Source organism: Aegilops tauschii, chromosome 2 (genome assembly GCF_002575655.3).
Source record: "Aegilops tauschii subsp. strangulata cultivar AL8/78 chromosome 2, Aet v6.0, whole genome shotgun sequence".
NCBI lineage: Eukaryota > Viridiplantae > Streptophyta > Magnoliopsida > Poales > Poaceae > Aegilops > Aegilops tauschii.
The window spans coordinates 630,614,323-630,631,081 of NC_053036.3; the positions used below are offsets into that span (position 1 = coordinate 630,614,323).

Here is a 16,759-nt window from a genome sequence, read left to right on the forward strand (position 1 = left end):
AAAGAAAAACTTGCAGGTTGCGACAAGTGGCGCACATGCAGCGCGCCACTTTTTGCAACCTGGGAAGGTGATAGTGATATTTGATTAGTGATTTTGTTCGTCTAGCCCACTATAGTCCACAACCAAAAATGAGGAAGACCGTTGGAAGGCCTCCGTTGGGCCGGGAAACCCATTTGGTGATCCTGTAGATGCCCTCAGACCGCTGGATCGTCGCCCGTTTGTCTTCGCCTGCAGCTCAGCGACGATTTGCTGCAAGTTTTTTTAGAGGGTGAAAAGGAGTTTATTCTAAAATTATAGGGTTACAATCTCGAGACAACTGCTCCTCACAACCTGGAGGACTCGAGTTCAACCATACCGCAATGCAACACTCGGTACGGTTATAATGCGCCAGAAGATGTGCTGCCCTATTTTACTCTCTACCAATTTTACAAGGAACAAACTCCCTAACAACCATGTGAGCTTTAATCCCTGCTTCTAAATAACCATAGACTAATCTCGAAAGAGTGTCGCCTGAGAGTACTGCCAAGGCATTCGAAGAATCAGATTGGACGATCACCGGCTTGTCTGGATGCTCAATGGCCAACGCCATACCTTGCATGATTGCGTGAATATCCACTTCAAGGGCGTCATTGCAATGAAAGATATACCTATATGCTGCAAAGATCACATGACCATCCTCATTCCGCAGAACCATTCCTGCAGATGCGCGCCCATCATGGCTCAAGAATGAGCCATCAACAGAGAGGGCATTCCAACCTGCAGGTGGATGAGGCCACGGGACAGGAGGTAGCGCACGTTTGCTGTATACACCGTTGCCTTCCTCCATCATTGGCATTTTCCCTTTTATGATTTCTTCAATACTAAAATTCCTTGCCAAGTTAATAGCTATCCAAATAAACAACTGTAACTTGAACAGGGTCTCACTCTTCCCATGTGTAAAATCGTTCCGAAGGTGCCAAATTATCATGATCACCATGTCCCTGGTATGTTCTGGACATTTAGACAGGAGTTGCAAGAGCCAATCCTTGCCCGACTCAATGAGTAGTGGCCAAATATTCCGACAAGTTCCAGGCATGACTAGTCTTCTTATGAAGGACCGAGCTACTCCACTGCATGCCTACTGATAGATGAGAGACTGGCATGGCATGTGCGTGTCTGTCCCACCTGCACACTATTGTAACACTATACAGAATTATGGCCAACTCGTACAGTGTCCAGTCCGTCCAAAGAGATATAAAGGCTTCTTTGATGCAAAGGGACAGGGATTTTGACGATTTTTTCTATAGGTCTTGTTTGGTTTATAGGAATGAAAAATCATAGTTTATTTTGCCTACAGTTTCAAAAATCAATCCACTGAGTCCAACCTCGGGAAGAATTTCCTTTTTTTTTTCCTATGACAACTATGTCATGCATCTTCTGTGTTCTTCTTTTTTGGTTCGGTGTTTAAAGAAAACAGATTCCAGTGTTGTTAGGTCCTACAAGATTCAACGTCAGACATTTTTTGTTCCTGCGTTATTAGAATCGTGTGAACCAAATTAAAGAGGCGCTCACCAAACTTGTTTATGCATGGCAAAAGCAGATAAAGTATTCCTCATGTGCAAATGCTAGGAATATTTTTTGAGGTCGGCTTCCAGAAAACAACAGGGCTGTGCATTTTTACAGTGGCCCCGCAGCCACAGTGAAAGTTGTTGTTCCCTCCGTTGACGATGCTGGCTGATGACACTGGGTCTTCGCACATCACAAAAAAAATGAGAGAGAGAGAGAGAGAGAGAGAGAGAGAGAGAGAGAGAGAGAGAGAGAGAGAGAGAGAGGGGCACCCAGTTCCATTGTAGGATGGTACGCACCGATAAAAGGGAGGAGAACAAGCAAGCTAAGAAATTACTCGTCTTTGATTCGGTTCCCCCCTACCACATACCCAAACCAAGTTCTTCCACAGTCACCACCTTCCCAAATAGCAGAAACCTAGAAACATTCAGAAGATGGTGACCTCCAAGCAAGATCACGCCAGAGGAGGAGAGAGACCATGAGGTATCTGGCGAACTGACCAAGATCCAAGGGGGTGAAGCTAACAAGGGGAGCCCCTGCAAGCTGCAATTGACCACCATCGAGTAAATCTCCAGCGGCATGCAGCTCCTAGCCAGCAAGGTGCGTGCATAATTTTTGTGCCACCCTATGCTTCTTAGCACCATTCTCAGCTGTAACTAAGGCTGAATCAGTTGCCCCAAAGCCAATAGGAGTAGTGGCACGATAAATATGAGAGATGACATTCGTTAGCACAGTTGGGGAATGGAAATAAAATAGGGAAAGCACATGAGTGCGCACCAACCTGCAGTCGATGCCGGAGCAGCGCACGGCCGTGTACTCTAGTTCCAGCATCGGCCATCCAGCAGCGTAGCTGCGACTACGGCCAGCGACCTGAGCCGGAGGTGAAGGAGAGCTAGCAGACCAGCCCCAAAGTCAGAGCATTAGGGCTTTAATCGACAGAGAAAATTAGGGGAATAGCATCAGGATAGAAGAGGGGATTCGGATCCAGTAGCATGCATCATCAAGCCTTGCTCGGTAGTACCTCTACTTGGAGGGCGACCTGAGGCAGGGAACAGGGGGAGAGGGGAGGAAGAAAAGAAGGCTATGTTCGTGCGTCTATGTTCTAGTAGAGCAGCAATTAATAGCTAGCTCGGTAAGTAGAGAAAAGACTTCTTCAGGCCAAGAAGGGAAGAAGTCCATATAACCCCCTAACTTTTCCAATACCATTTAAACGCCCCCCTAAACCTAATTTGAGTGGTTTTAGTAGGCTGTTTTGCCTGCGTGCCACGGGAGACTTCTTCAGGCCATGGACGCTTCCACCGTCGAGGCCGTTGCTTGGGAGGCCGTCCTGGTAGTCATGGAGATATATTTGGATTCCTCCAATGATGGTCACGAGCCATGCTGTGCCGTTCATTTAATTACATCATATTTAGATTATAATCTTAGATTAGATTATCTCGCATTTGGACCCTATCTATATTTAGTTAGATGTGGTATCAAGCATTTGGACCTTGTTTATGTTATGTTTGTATTTGTATTTCAGTTTGGCAGTTTAGAAATGATGGGTTTAAAATGTTGTTAAATTGTGTGATGTCAAAACATAGTCGCGTGAAATTGGAGATGAAACGGAGTCCATATATCCATACGAGAAACAGGAGAGGAAAATTGTACTAAAGGGTGCAGTTTTTAGGGAATCTGGAAAAGGGGGCTCCAACACCTTTAACATGGTTTTAATGGTCCCTTTAAAACTGCATTTAATAGAGTTGCTCATTGTGCTCTCCTTTCCTTAATTTCAGTCAAATAGTGTTTATTCTGTAACTTCGTTGATGGATATATCCATGTCAGTTGAGATGTTCTGTTCTACTCTTTTTGCTATTGTAGCCGCTCAAATGGGGAGGTTCGGTCCTGTTGAGAACGCGCTCCGGAGTAGTGCAGTATAATAGTAAACAGATTGGAGGAGAAACGAAAGAGATGAGTAGACCGTTAGGCGCTCCTTCTGGCGACGGCTCGGGCGCCTTGCCCCGGTCGCCCAGTGCTCCGGCCGGAGAGGGCTGGGAGGTGGTTAGGAGAGGTCCTGGCTCCTCCCCGGCTTGGTCGCGGCGGGGCGCGGTGGTGGGTTCGGTGGTGGCGTCGGTAGGAGGTAGGTTTTGGGCGTTGGCAGGAGAGGAGCCGGAGGATGTGGTCGGCGAGGATCTGGAGTCGGAGGCAGGGCGGCCGGTGCCTGAGGGCCCGTCGTTGGGTGATTTTGTCGCCTACGCGCAAGCCGAGGGGAGCGGCGCCGCTGGGGCGCGTCGTCGCTTCGCTCCGGGTGGCCGGGGATCGCGCGCCGTCGCTGTTCGGGCCTGGCAGCCCTCGCAGACCCCGGTCAGGGGGGCGTCTCCTGGAGATGCCGCGCGGACGATCAGGTCGAGGGCGGCGTCCGCGATGCTCGCTCCGGTAGCCTCGGAGGCTGCGTGGCCGAGCCTGCCGTCGCAGGTGGCCGCCGCCGCCGGTCAGGGGCCGGAGGAGGTGGAGGCGGCGGCAGGGCGGTCGGCAGAGGTCGATGGCTCTGTTTCCTCGCAGGCTAGGGTTGGCGCTGCTGGGCCTGGGGCCGTGGTCGGGCTAGTGGGCCGTGGGCCGGCCCCCGTGCCTAGGACGGGTGGCGAGGGTGTGTCTTGCCTAGTGGGGCCCACACATCAGCCTGCGGGCGGTGGCCTGGTTCCTACTGGGCCGACTGGCCCGGCTGGGCACGCGCCAACGCTTCCTAGGTCTAGGCCCAGCCACGGCACATATATATGGCTGCGGCGCGGCTGCCTCGCCCCCTCGCTAGGGTTTCCCGCAACCAGAAACGAGGTGCGACGCCTTGCTCACCTCGCCAGATCCATCCGCCCCACCCCCCTCCTTCGCTTCCCATTTCCTTTGCAGCGGCGGTGATGAGCGAGCGGCGCATGGAGAAGAGGCCGACGGAGGCCCAGGACCTGGATGGGGAGCGGTGGCGGGAGAGAGACCTGCGGGAGAAGGCGTCGCAGGAGATGCGCGCGAGGAAAAGCGGTAGATCCGACCGCTTCCAAGAGCAAGTGGGGCGCGAGGGGGATTGGGGTCCTCCTCCCCCCTGGTGGATCCAGCAGCAGGAGAGAAAGAAGAAGAAGAAGGAGATGGCGCGGCGGCGGGAGCTGGAGCGGAAGCCAATGGATCACCCTAACTGTGGTGGTGGCCACGGGGATCCATTGGCCAAGAGGCCCAGGGCGGCTTCCGCCCCCCAGACGGTGCCGCTCCTCCCTGGATCGAAGGGTACGGCGGACGAACCCATCCCAGTGGAGGATGTGTCGAAGGCCCCGGAGGTGGAATGTTTCAAGTGCGGAGACTTGGCCATTTCCAGTCGCAGTGTAAGTTCAAGCCTTTGTGTGTGCTGTGCAAGGAGGAGGGACACGCGTCTGCGCACTGCCCGACGAGGGGTTGGCAGCCTTGTTTGCAGATCATGGGTAGCGCAATTTCTGGGGAAGGCTTCTTTTGTCTGCAATTCGAAGAGGAGGAGGAATCCGAGGGTCCACGGCAGCTCTCTGTTGGCAACGCCGCCATCCTCTCGGCTGAGCCAGGACGTCTGAGCCTGCGGATTCTTGTTCAGGAGGTCAACCACATGGTCACGGGGGAGTGGGACTGGCAAGTCACCCAAGTAGGAGAGGACGATTTCATGGTGGTGTTCCCTTCAGCAGATCTCCTGCATATGGCCCGGACTAGTGGCAAGCTTTTCCTTTCTATCAACGATATCATTGCTAGGGTGCGTGATGTGGAGCAAGAGGTGATCCCCCCGATGGTGATGCCAGAAGCTTGGGTGCGGCTCTACGGGATCCCTGAGAAACACCGCAAGATCGAGCGAATCAAGGAGGCTTTTAAGATGCTGGGACGTCCGATCGTGGTCGACGAGCTTTCTCTCATAAAGTTGGGGCCTGTGAGGATGAAACTGGCTTGCAAGTCGCGGGCTAAACTTAACGGCACGGTCGAGGTGTGGTTTAACCAAGAAGGGTATCAGATCAAGGTGGAGGTGGAGCGGATGCCGGGGAGGCTGGGGGACGGAAGTGGTGCATCTGGGGCGGGCCCATCCGCCCCCCTTCCACAAAGCCAGCGTGGTGCGGGCGGGCAGCCCAATCTCAAGCCCGGGACAGCCGCGGTGATTCACTCCAAGCAAGTTGCTAAGGGTGCGGCAACGGGCAACTCTGCGGCTGGGGGGCACCAGCAGGTGGCGCCGGGCGCGGGTGCGGCCCCGGCTGGCCAAGATGTGGAGATGGGCGAGCTGCAAGAGGACCCCGAAGAGAGTATTCCAGACACTTCCATTGACACAGAGACTTGGGAAAAGTTGGGTGTGATAGCTACTCAAGACACTGCTGTTAGTTTCCCCCCCCCCCTCGCCCGCTCCCTGGATCAGTCCTTCGACCAGTACGGCTCCAACTTGCCTCAAATCAAGCCTGTGCCCTTGACGCTGGTGTTGAAGGAGTCAGACCCTTTGCCTGCTTCTCCAGCGCGCGTAGGGGGCTCGGGGTCAGGACGCGAGGCAACTGACCTTACCCCGGCCTCGGGCAAGCGGATGTCGAGCGGCTCCGGACGGCAGGGCAAGAAGACAGCAGGGAGGAAACCATGGAACAAGACGGGGGCCAAGGAGGCGGCGGGTGCGATCGAAGCGCTGGGAGGAGAGCTTGGAGCGGCTCTGGAGGCGCCAGGGCCGGCGACCAAGGCCAAGCGTTCGAGGGCGACTCCGGTGGCGACCCGGGCTCCTAGCGTGCGCGCCAAGGCCAAGCTCGGGGACTTGTCATCGTTGGAAAGCGCCAAGCTCCGTGCGGCTGACAAGAACATGGATGTGACAGGTAACCCTTCCCCCTCTTACAAGATCTTAAATGCCTTTTCTGACGTCCATCTAGCTGAGATTCTTCACGATAGTGGCGTTGCACTAGATTCATCGCCTTTGGATATCATTCCCTTAGTTCGCGCACGTGAAGATGCTCAGGCCGCTCTTGCGGCTGCTGCCGCCCGTTGTGTGGTTGTGCAGCCCGAGGACGGTCTGGCCGTGATACCAGTAGGGGCTGGTGCAGTAGTTTCGCCCACCGAGGAAGACGAGGCCGGGGTGGCCTCGGACTTGCCTTCTTCCAGCCAAGCGCCGGCAAGGAAGCGTGTGGCCAAGGCGGTGAGCTCCCGTGGAGTTCGCCTGCGTAATAGGGTTATCTGATGAGATACATCTACTGGAACATTCACGGATGCGGCCATGGGGGGCGGCGTACGCAGCTCAGAGAGTATATGTCTAAAGAGCACATAGATTTTGTTGCGCTCCAAGAGACTATTAAGGCTGATTTCTCGTTTAGAGATTTAGTGGCGTATGATCCTTTACAGCGTTTTGATTGGTTTTGGACCCCTTCCATGGGGCACTCTGGAGGTCAGCTGATGGGTTGTAATAGAGATATCTGTGATGTTATTGCATGGGAGCCGGGTTTATTCTATATTGCAGTTACTGTCCGTCACCGGGTATCCTTTGCTACTTGGGTGATTGTCAGTGTATACGGGCCGGCGGACCACGCGAGGTCTGCAGATTTCTTGGGGGAAATCACAACCTTGGTCGGGGCCAAGCGAGCGGCCAACTTACCCATCGTGGTGGGCGGGGACTTTAACTTGATTCGCTCGGGGGCGGACAAGAGCAATAGCAACATTGACTGGGCTAGGGTGTCCCTTTTCAACAATGCTATCGCGGCTGCGGCTCTTAGGGAAATTGCGCGGACAGGTGCAAGGTACACTTGGACTAACAAACAGCGGGTTCCAGTGCGATGTGTTCTAGACCGTGTTTTTTGTTCAAGCGATTGGGAGGCCCTGTTCCCCCTCTGTACCTTAATGGCCGAGACGCGCATTGGTTCAGACCATGTCCCTTTAATTCTGTCGTTAGGGGAGGACAGTAGGCGTCGCAGCCGTAGATTTTTCTTCGAGACGGCGTGGTTCGAACATGAGGGCTTCTGTCAGTTGGTCACGACTCGTTGGGCCATGATTGGCGACCAGGTGGGGTGTCAAAGAGGACCAGTAGAGGTCTGGTCCACTGCGGATGCGGCTTTGCGGGCTTTCCTCAGGGGATGGGGGGCCAACCACGGTAGCGAGTCTAAAAGGGAAAGGGAACGCATCGTGGAAGAAATCGCGATTTTAGACGCGCAGGCGGATGCCAGACCTTTCTCTGGCGACGAATGGGAGCACCGATACTCTCTGCAAAACCAGGTCTTGGCTATCCTTAGAGCAGAGGAGGAGTACTGGCGACGTAGGGGCGGCGTCAAGTGGGTCGTGAAAGGTGACGCCAACACTGGCTACTTCCACGCGTACGCCAATGGCCGTAAACGCAAGAGTACCATCCTAAGACTACAGTCGGAGCATGGGACACTGGTGTCCCAGTCTGAAATCGTTAAGCACATCTTCGATTTCTTTGTCGAGTTGTTGGGAACAGCCGAACAGAAAGGCTTAAGTCTTACGGAAGACTTATGGGGTCCGGAGGAGAGGGTGTCTCAACAGGAAAACGACGCACTCATGCTGTCCTTTACGCCACAAGAGATTGACCTAGCGCTTGCGGGCATGAAGAACGACACGGCTCCAGGCCCGGATGGCTGGCCGGTAGAGTTCTTTAAAAAGTTTTGGCCTTTCCTTAGAGAACTCTTCCAAGCTATTATCAATGGCTTCGCCCTAGGTACGGTTGACCTCTCGAGACTTAATTATGGGGCGATTTGTTTGATTCCCAAGGTCAAAGGGGCGGATACAATCAAGCTGTTCCGTCCGATCACGCTCCTAAATGTTCCCTTCAAGTTATGTGCCAAAGCCTTTGCCTCTAGGTTAGCGCCGGTTGCCCAACGAGTTATCCAAAAGAGCCAGACCGCTTTCCTTAAGGGTAGAAACATTCTTGAAGGGCCTATTGCGCTCACGGAGATAATCCACGAGTTAAAACGCACTCGTGGACAGGGCGTTATCCTCAAGCTCGATTTTGAAAAAGCGTACGACCGCGTAAACTGGGAGTTCGTGCGGGAAGTCCTCCTCAAAAAGGGATTTGAGGCGGGTTTCGTACACCGGATCATGCATCTGATCTCGAGTGGAAACACCTCGGCAATTGTCAATGGTGAAAAGGGGAAGTTTTTCCGTAATAGGAAAGGGTTAAGACAGGGCGATCCCATCTCCCCACTTGTCTTTAATTTTGTGGCAGACGCTTTGGCAGCTATGCTATCCAAGGCCAGCGAGGCTGGTCATGTTAAGGGACTCGTTCCACACCTCATCCCGGGTGGTGTGACCCATCTACAATATGCAGACGATACTTTGCTTTTGTTTAAGACCGACGACCATAGCATCGCCTCCATTAAGCTTTTGTTATTAGCCTTTGAGATCCTGTCTGGACTCAAAATTAATTTTCTTAAAAGCGAGGTCATCACCATGGGGATGGACGACCATCAAAGTCGGCGTGCCGCAAATCTACTTAATTGTAAGCTTGGGAGCTTTCCAATAAAGTATCTGGGGCTTCCTATATCCCATCGTAAGCTTTCGATTTCAGAGTGGGAGCCGTTGTATGGGAAGGTGGCCAATAGGGTTAGCCCGTGGCGTGGGCGGTTTTTGTCTTCTGCGGCTAGGCTCATTTTAACTAACTCGAGCCTCTCTTCCCTGCCCCTATTCACAATGGGGATGTTCTTATTAGCTGATGGCGTGCACGCTAAGCTAGATACACCGCGATCCCGGTTCTTTTGGGAAGGAACTGGTATCAAGCGGAAATATCACCTGGTAAAGTGGGCGGCTGTCTGTAGGCCAAAAAAATTCGGAGGTTTGGGGATCCTAAACTCCAAACTTATGAACGTAGCCCTTCTGTCCAAATGGTGGTGGCGGCTTGCCCAAAACGAGACGAGTCTCTGGGCTCAGCTGCTAAAGGCTAAGTACTTCCCAAATGGGAATCCTTTCAGTGCCCCGGCCAACGGCTCCGTGTTTTGGAAAGGGATCCAAGCGGTCCGACCAGCGTTTGCTATCGGGGCCAAATTCCAGATTCAAAATGGACAATCCACTCGCTTTTGGCTGGATCATTGGCTGGGAGCCTCTCCCCTTTGGCAAAGTCACCCCAATCTTTTTCGGATCGCTACTGACACCAACATCTTAGTGGGAGAGGCAGCCCGTACTGACCCTCCAGCGATCCATTTTATGAGGGCCCTTACCAATGCCGAACGGGAGGCATGGGACGACCTAGTGCATCAAATTGGTGACAACCGTATAGGGCCGGGCGAAGATTTGGTCGAATGGAGCTTGACAGCGTCCCGAAAATTTTCGGTTAAATCTTTATACAACAAGCTTACTGAAGGGACATCGCTAGACATAGCTAGGGGGCTATGGAAGGCAGGCCTGCCCTTCAAAATTAAAATCTTCATGTGGCAAATGCTCAGAAATAGGCTGCCCACGTCGGATAATGTGGCAAAACGTAACGGTCCGGCTGACGGTACCTGCACTGTGTGCGGTCTAGGTGAAGATGCTAACCACGTCTTTTTTAGATGTCACCTAGCCAGGTTCGCGTGGAGTGCAGTTAGGGAAGCCTTCCACTCGAACTTGAACCCAGCCTCGGGGAACGACTTGATTGCCATCCTTAAAACCACGAGAGGGACTAGTAGTAGAATCGCTTGGCGTTGCGTAGGGGCGCTACTGTGGGCTATTTGGACAACGCGCAATAAAATTACGATTGAGAAAAAATTTCCTAATCACCCTGCGGATGTGATCTTCAAATGTCACCTTTTCTTACAGACTTGGACTCCGCTGGGGAAGGAGCGCGATGCTGAGCGCATGTCAGAGGCCATGGCGCGAATCAAGACTATCCAGGTGACGGCAAGACAAGACTCGATGACTCGATGATGCTTTTGGTGCCTTCGGTGGATGTTTCATGTTAGATAGGTCTTCTGCGTTGGATGATTTGTATGGTGTAATGTTGCCTTCGTGTGGAACCTCTGTGCTGTTTTCTGTCGTCCTCTTGGACTGAACCTGGTTTCTGCTTTTCTGGGTTGTAACTTGCTGAACTAGTGCCTGAGGGCTTTATTAATTTAAAGCCGGACGCGTCTAGCGTCTTCGTTTAAAAAAAAGAACGCGCTCCGTGCTACTATAAACCTCGGTATGATCAAAGTCTTGTTGAACTGCGATGCTTCTCTATATTTTGGTTATCATTGTCAAGCATTTTTTTTCAGTGCTTCTCAAAATGTGGCTAGACACCGGCCTCTTTTATCAATTGATGCTCGCAACCTACACTCTCAAGTCAAATGTATGGTGATAAAAGCCAGGACGGGCAAAAAATTGTTCATAGTGTATTTAAAAGATCAACTATTGAAAATGGCCATAATGTTTTGAAAAAAGTTTGTCGCTCATTCAAAACTATTGTTCATCCTTATTGACCACATATTTAAAATATGTCCATTAATTCTGAAAATGGTCATCATGTTTTATTAAAATTCAATGTATTTAGAAAATGTTTAACATACATAAGAATTGTTCATCTTGTTTTTTTGTCGGGCCCAACTGCACGCGCACGCCTGCACACCGCACGCAACTGCATGTCCGGGAAGTTTGACCCCGTTAAACATTTTCAAAATCCTCAAAAACCTAACAGAAAAAAGTTACGGGGCTTTTAAGATCTAGAGGGAAAAAAATTAAAAAAATTTCGAACTTACTAGTGGTGCACCGTTTGCTAGGTGCGCCACTAGTAACAAAAAAAATTGGTTTCAAATTTTTTTTGGACGTAATATGACAGGGAAGTTTGAAATATTTTTCAAAATTTCATCATACTCATGAATATGAACAAAGTCGTAGGCATCAACAAGGTTTAATACGATTGATATAATAGATATATCAACAATTGCTGGTTAAGTGAGGTGGTGTTGGGGTTGGATAGAACTGCGAAGTTAAGCGTGCTCGGACTGGAGTAGTGTGAGGATGGGTGACCTTTCGGGAAGTTTGACCACTTAGTGCGATTTAAGCATATTGACCCGAGATTAAGCCATAGTGACCCGAGATAAGAAAAAAGCGAAAAACATATTAATTTTTTTTTTTGAAAAAATTTGAAAAAAAAATTCTGAAAAAATATTTGAAAAAAAATTGTTACTAATGGCGCACTTCTATGTGGTGCTCCATTACTAAGTCAGATAGTAATGACGCACCGTGAGCTATACTAATGGCGCACTGCCTGGTGCGTCATTACTATCTGGTATACTAATGGCGCACCTGTGGTGCGCCATTACTAAAAAATTCTAATGGTGTGGTGCTAGTGGCGCACCTGTAGTCCGCCATTAGTAGGCAAAACAGGTGCGCCACTAGCAGGCCTTTTCCTAGTAGTGAAGGCGGCGCCTTCAGGAAAGATACGACACCAGAGCGCCGCCGCCGCCCGATCCAAGGATCAGAGTTTCCCCTGGAGCCGCACAACGGGCAATGAGAGCCGCGACGACGCCTTCAAGAAGGGAAAGAGCTCGCCGCTGCCGGTCCGTCCGAAGATAGAACAGGTTTTCACCCCGGCCAACACTCACCGCCACCGAACGCCACATCCCGGCTACCACACCGCCCACACGGCCATGGCCACCGGGCAGCACCAAGCGACGGGCTCTGCCCATGAGCACCACGCTACCACCTCCAGGGCCGCCGCCCTGACATCCAAGACCTCGACACCATCTCGCCTGATACCCGCCGCCACCCCCACCAAAAAGACGAGTGGAAAGGTCCCACCTTACACACCCCTGGGCGACCCCGAGCGCCGAGACCCAAAAGGCCAGCCAGCAGTGGCTTCCATCGACCCGTCCTGCAGCACCGGGCGCGAGACGAGCTAGGTCCTGCAGCACCGTGAGCGAGACGAGGTCAGTCCTGCTGCACCGTGCGCGAGACGAGCTTGGTCCTACTGCACCGTGCGCGAGACGAGCTCTGTCCTGCCGCACCGGACGCAAGACGAGTGATGGACCGCAGCTGGGAGAAGGCCAGCCCTTCGATGAAAGTAGCTCCCGGATGACAAGGAGAGGGGTCGAAGGCCGAAACAGGCCGCCTACGGACGAGCCGACGCCGAAACATGCCAGCCGCCGCCGCACCCGACCTGCCAAGCTGCCGTGGAGCCATCCACGGCCGGAGCAGAAGCCACACCGGACCACTACCCAACCCGCGCCGCCCGCCAAGCTCCAAGCGTTGGAGCCGCCGGACACGCATCTCCCGCTTTCGGCGAGCCACCCGCAGCCACTCGAACACGCCGGACCGAGCCACCACAAGCTAACACGCCGGAGCTACCACCACGTTGGAGCCTACACCCCGCCGGAGCGAAGCAGAGGCGGCCAACCCACGCCGCCCACGGCCCTCGTCGCGAGGTGCGGCAGCGGACAGAGCTGGCCGAGGCCATCCGCCACCACCGGGACCCCCACACGCGCCACCATCCAGCCCGCCGTCTGACGCACGCCCCCCCGCCGCCACGGCCCGCGCCGCCCACGCCCACGAGCAGCCGGCCGGAGGGAACCCCGATCCAGATCTGGATCGAGAAGTCCAGCCCCGCCGCCCCGCGCCGACACGCCCCACCTGATCCGCGCAACCACCGCAGCCAGCACGCGCCAACGCCGCTCGCGCGCCTCGCCGCCGCTGCGCCCCACGCCGAGCACTGCGCCCCGCCGACCACCGCGTCCTGCGCCGCGCGCCGCCAAGCTAGGGGGAAGAGAGCCCCGCCGCCGCCGCCGCGGACCAGGCTTTGCCCGGCCTCGCCCTCCGGCGGCGGCGAGGGGAAGGGGAGGCAGGAGGAGGGCTAGGGCCGGCGGCGCCTAGGGCTTCGCCCAGCCGCTCGCGGGAGCGGTCGGGACGAAGCGGGAGTTGCATTTAAGCACATACTTGTTGGCAGGGGATGGCGTTACTAGTGAGCTGATATTACTTGTGGCAGAATGCAGGAAGCTATCAAACTACCTCATGTACCTCATGGTAGTTTGCCCTTCAATGTTGCCGGTCAGCAGTGCTGCGCGAGATTTCGAGTCCCTCTTCTCCGAATGGGTCAGGGACAGCCGTTACAACTCTACAAAGGCAGAGGTGCTACGCAAATATACAAACACTGTATTGATAGGCAGCTCTCCCTTGAGAGACACGCCTACTTCCGTGGAATCCCTCAAGGATTTGAAGGAGGTGTGGGCGAGGCTGCTCATCTATGCGGCCGGTAAGTGCCCCATGGAGGAGCATGCACGGCAGCTTGGAAACGGAGGAGTGGAGCTTCTCACCGTGGTTGGGTGCCTCATGATGCATCAGCAGCTAGGAGATGTGGGAGAGAAGGTGGAGCTCTCACTGTCCGGTTTTCTTCCTGTACCACCACAACCAGCATCGTTAACAGGTCATATGAGAGTCAGGCCGATCGTCCACTTGCCAGTGCCAGCATCAGTCCAGCTCCAGCCCCTCTACGCCTTTGAATTCGTTCACGATGATCACCGGATGGCGACGTCGGTTAAGCCCCTCTCATTGTCATTAGTTGGAATGTGGGAGCCCGACAACCCCGAACCAAGTACGGCAACCCAAGTTACCCCGGACCAGAGTACATCGCAACCGGTAACTACCTTACCATATACTGTACTACTTGTATAATGCTCATATATAAATTTCCTTGTGCATAATGCTGATACCCTGTCCCTGTGGTGCAGAGTACCTCTGGTGGAACTAATGTGGCACTGGAGATAGAGGAATTAGCTGGTGGGCACCAATAGACGGATGCCAGTAAATCTCTCTCTGCCTGGGGTCCAAACCATCACAGAGGGGCAAATCCCAATGGCTTCATCTTCATCCACATCAGCAGCAGCGGTCTCTTCATCCTCTCCGGCGGTTGATTCCAACGGTGTGTATGCAACAAACTTTTCTGCTTGATTACTTCAATTATTATATTTGCCTGTAATGCGCTGTTCGATGAACTTCGTGTCAGCTCAGCTAGCGTGATTTGTACCTTGTTTTCTAAAACGAAGCGCGGATGTATTTTATTGAGTCACACGACTATATATGCATTCGCTTGTTTGGACCCAAAAATATACATTCCTGCATAGTGCTTGCTTTCCTGATTAATACTGCCCTCGTGAACACGCAGCTTCGGAATTCGTTTACGTAAGAGATCGCTGACTCGACACCAAGACAGAGAACAGGAGAGGACGGATTGCTGATTTATATGGGTTTTTTTCTCTGTAAAAGAACCAACGGCGACGAAAAGAGCATCTGAATTATAGTGGAGCTGAACTTTGAAAAGCAAGTCTTCCTTCAGGCTTCAGAAACAAAGTAAAACAACGAAAATGGCGAATTTCTTTCTCAATAATGCTAAATATATAAAGAGTTACACGCTGACTAGGATTCTTTCCATCTACTAACCAAACACAACCCCCCCCCCCTCGATTTTCAAGGGGGTGGGCCGCCTCTTCACCTATTGACCAATCAAATTAACCCTCTTTGTAAAACCTTGTAACTCGTCTGTACGTGTAGCATTACTCTTTCTTTCTGCCTACGTCCAGTCCGAGCTACCGCGCTGACTGTGGATGAGTGAGGGGTGCTGTGCCGGTGCCCCAACTAACGTGAAGCTGGCCGTGGGGGAGTGCAGGGACCTGGCCAAGAACTATTGTGTCATGAAACGATTGTATCACCTCGATATTTACCGAAAAAGGTTTTCGCCCTGCTTTATATTATAAAGCAAACCGCCCGAGGCAAACATCCAACAAGGTTCACACACAAACACAAGTCTCACACACACAAAAAAGTCGTAAGAGGGTTAATGCTGATGGCACAACTCAACAAGCCCTAGGAACATAGAGCCCACACAAGTCCTGCACTAGGAGCAGCAAGCCTAATCAGGTTTCGACGGCGGTGGTGGAAGCGGAGGCGCCATGCGGGAGGCCATCGATCGAAGGCCGGCGAGGAGGGTGGTGATGACGTCCCGGTCCTGTGGGCAGCTAAGCGGCCGCCAGAGCTGCAAATAACCACACATTTTGAAGATCGCGTCAGTCGCAGGTCGAAGAGGCACCTTCTGAATAACAAGTCTGTTGCGGATGTTCCAAAGCGTCCAGGCGAGGACCCCAATGCACAGCCATCGAATGTGGCGGTAGCGAGGGGGGAGGCGTGGATCTCAGCGAGTAAGTCGAGGAAGTTGGTATTGCACCACTGTCCGCCGACCGTCTCACGGAAGCAAGACCACAGGAACTGGGCTGTGGAGCAGGAAAAGAAGATGTGGTTCGAGTCCTCCACAGTGGCGCACAAGGGACACATCCCGTCGCCTGGGCCATTGCGCTTGCGGAATTCAACCCCAGAGGGGAGGCGTCCCCGGATCCATTTCCACAGGAATATCCTGATCTTGAGGGGAAGGCGAATGTCCCATATCAGGCTAAAGGGATCAGGGGCCAATGAAGGGGCAATGGCCGCGTATACGGAATTCGTGGAGAAGCGACCGGAGGGCTCCAGGCGCCAAGAGATGGCGTCCGGGGCGCCCTCAACGTCCATCGGCAGGAGAGCGATGTCTTGGAGAAGGGAGTCCCACTCGTCCACCTCAAGGGGGCCAAAGGGGCGCCGGAAGGCGAGACGCCCTAAGTCAATAAGGGCCGTCTCGACAGAGATCCGAGGATCAGCCACAATGGCAAATAGGCCCGGGAAGCGGGCGGCCAGGGGGGAGTCCCCTAGCCAGCGGTTGAACCAAAACAAGGTCGAGGACCCGGAACCCACCGAGATGGAGGTGCCAATACGGAGCACCGGGAGAAGTTGTATCACCGCCTGCCAGAACTGGGATCCGCCCGAGCGCTGGTAGAAAGCTAGAGGCTGTCCCCGAAGGTACTTATTTCGGATGATGGTGAGCCAGAGGCCGCCCTCCTCGTTGGCGATACGCCAGAGCCAACGGGTCAGGAGAGCGATGTTCATGCACCGAGAAGACATGATCTCTAGACCTCCCTGGTCCTTGGGTTTGCAGATATCGGGCCAGCTCACCATATGGTACTTCTGCTTGTCGCCCTCGCCTTCCCAGAAAAACCTGGACTGGTACTTGGCGATCTCTTGATGGAGCGTCTCATGCAAGCTGTAGAAGCTCATGAGGAACCAGAGGAGGCTGGCAAGCGAGGAGTTGATGAGGATTACCCTCGCCGCCTTCGAGAGCCACTGCCCCTTCCAGGGCTCGACCCGGTGTTGCATCCGGGTCATGGTTGGGTGGAGGTCCGCCACGGTGAGCCGCGAGTCACTAATGGAATTCCCAAATATGTCGTGGGGAAAGTACCCAGGCGGCAAT

General features: G+C 53.5%; 2 long non-coding RNA genes across 2 annotated transcripts; one reads left to right on the forward strand and one right to left on the reverse strand.

Moving 5' to 3' along the window:
- The first annotated feature begins 1,227 nt into the window (after positions 1-1,227).
- On the forward strand, positions 1,228-10,634 carry LOC123497422 (uncharacterized). The gene is made up of 2 exons (XR_006671117.2): positions 1,228-2,145; positions 10,279-10,634. It is a non-coding gene; the product is annotated as an uncharacterized lncRNA (long non-coding RNA).
- Positions 1,888-2,718, reverse strand: LOC120973861 (uncharacterized). The gene is made up of 2 exons (XR_005769420.3): positions 2,327-2,718; positions 1,888-2,207 (listed from the first exon to the last, which is right to left on the reverse strand). It is a non-coding gene; the product is annotated as an uncharacterized lncRNA (long non-coding RNA).
- Positions 10,635-16,759: the final 6,125 nt, after the last annotated feature.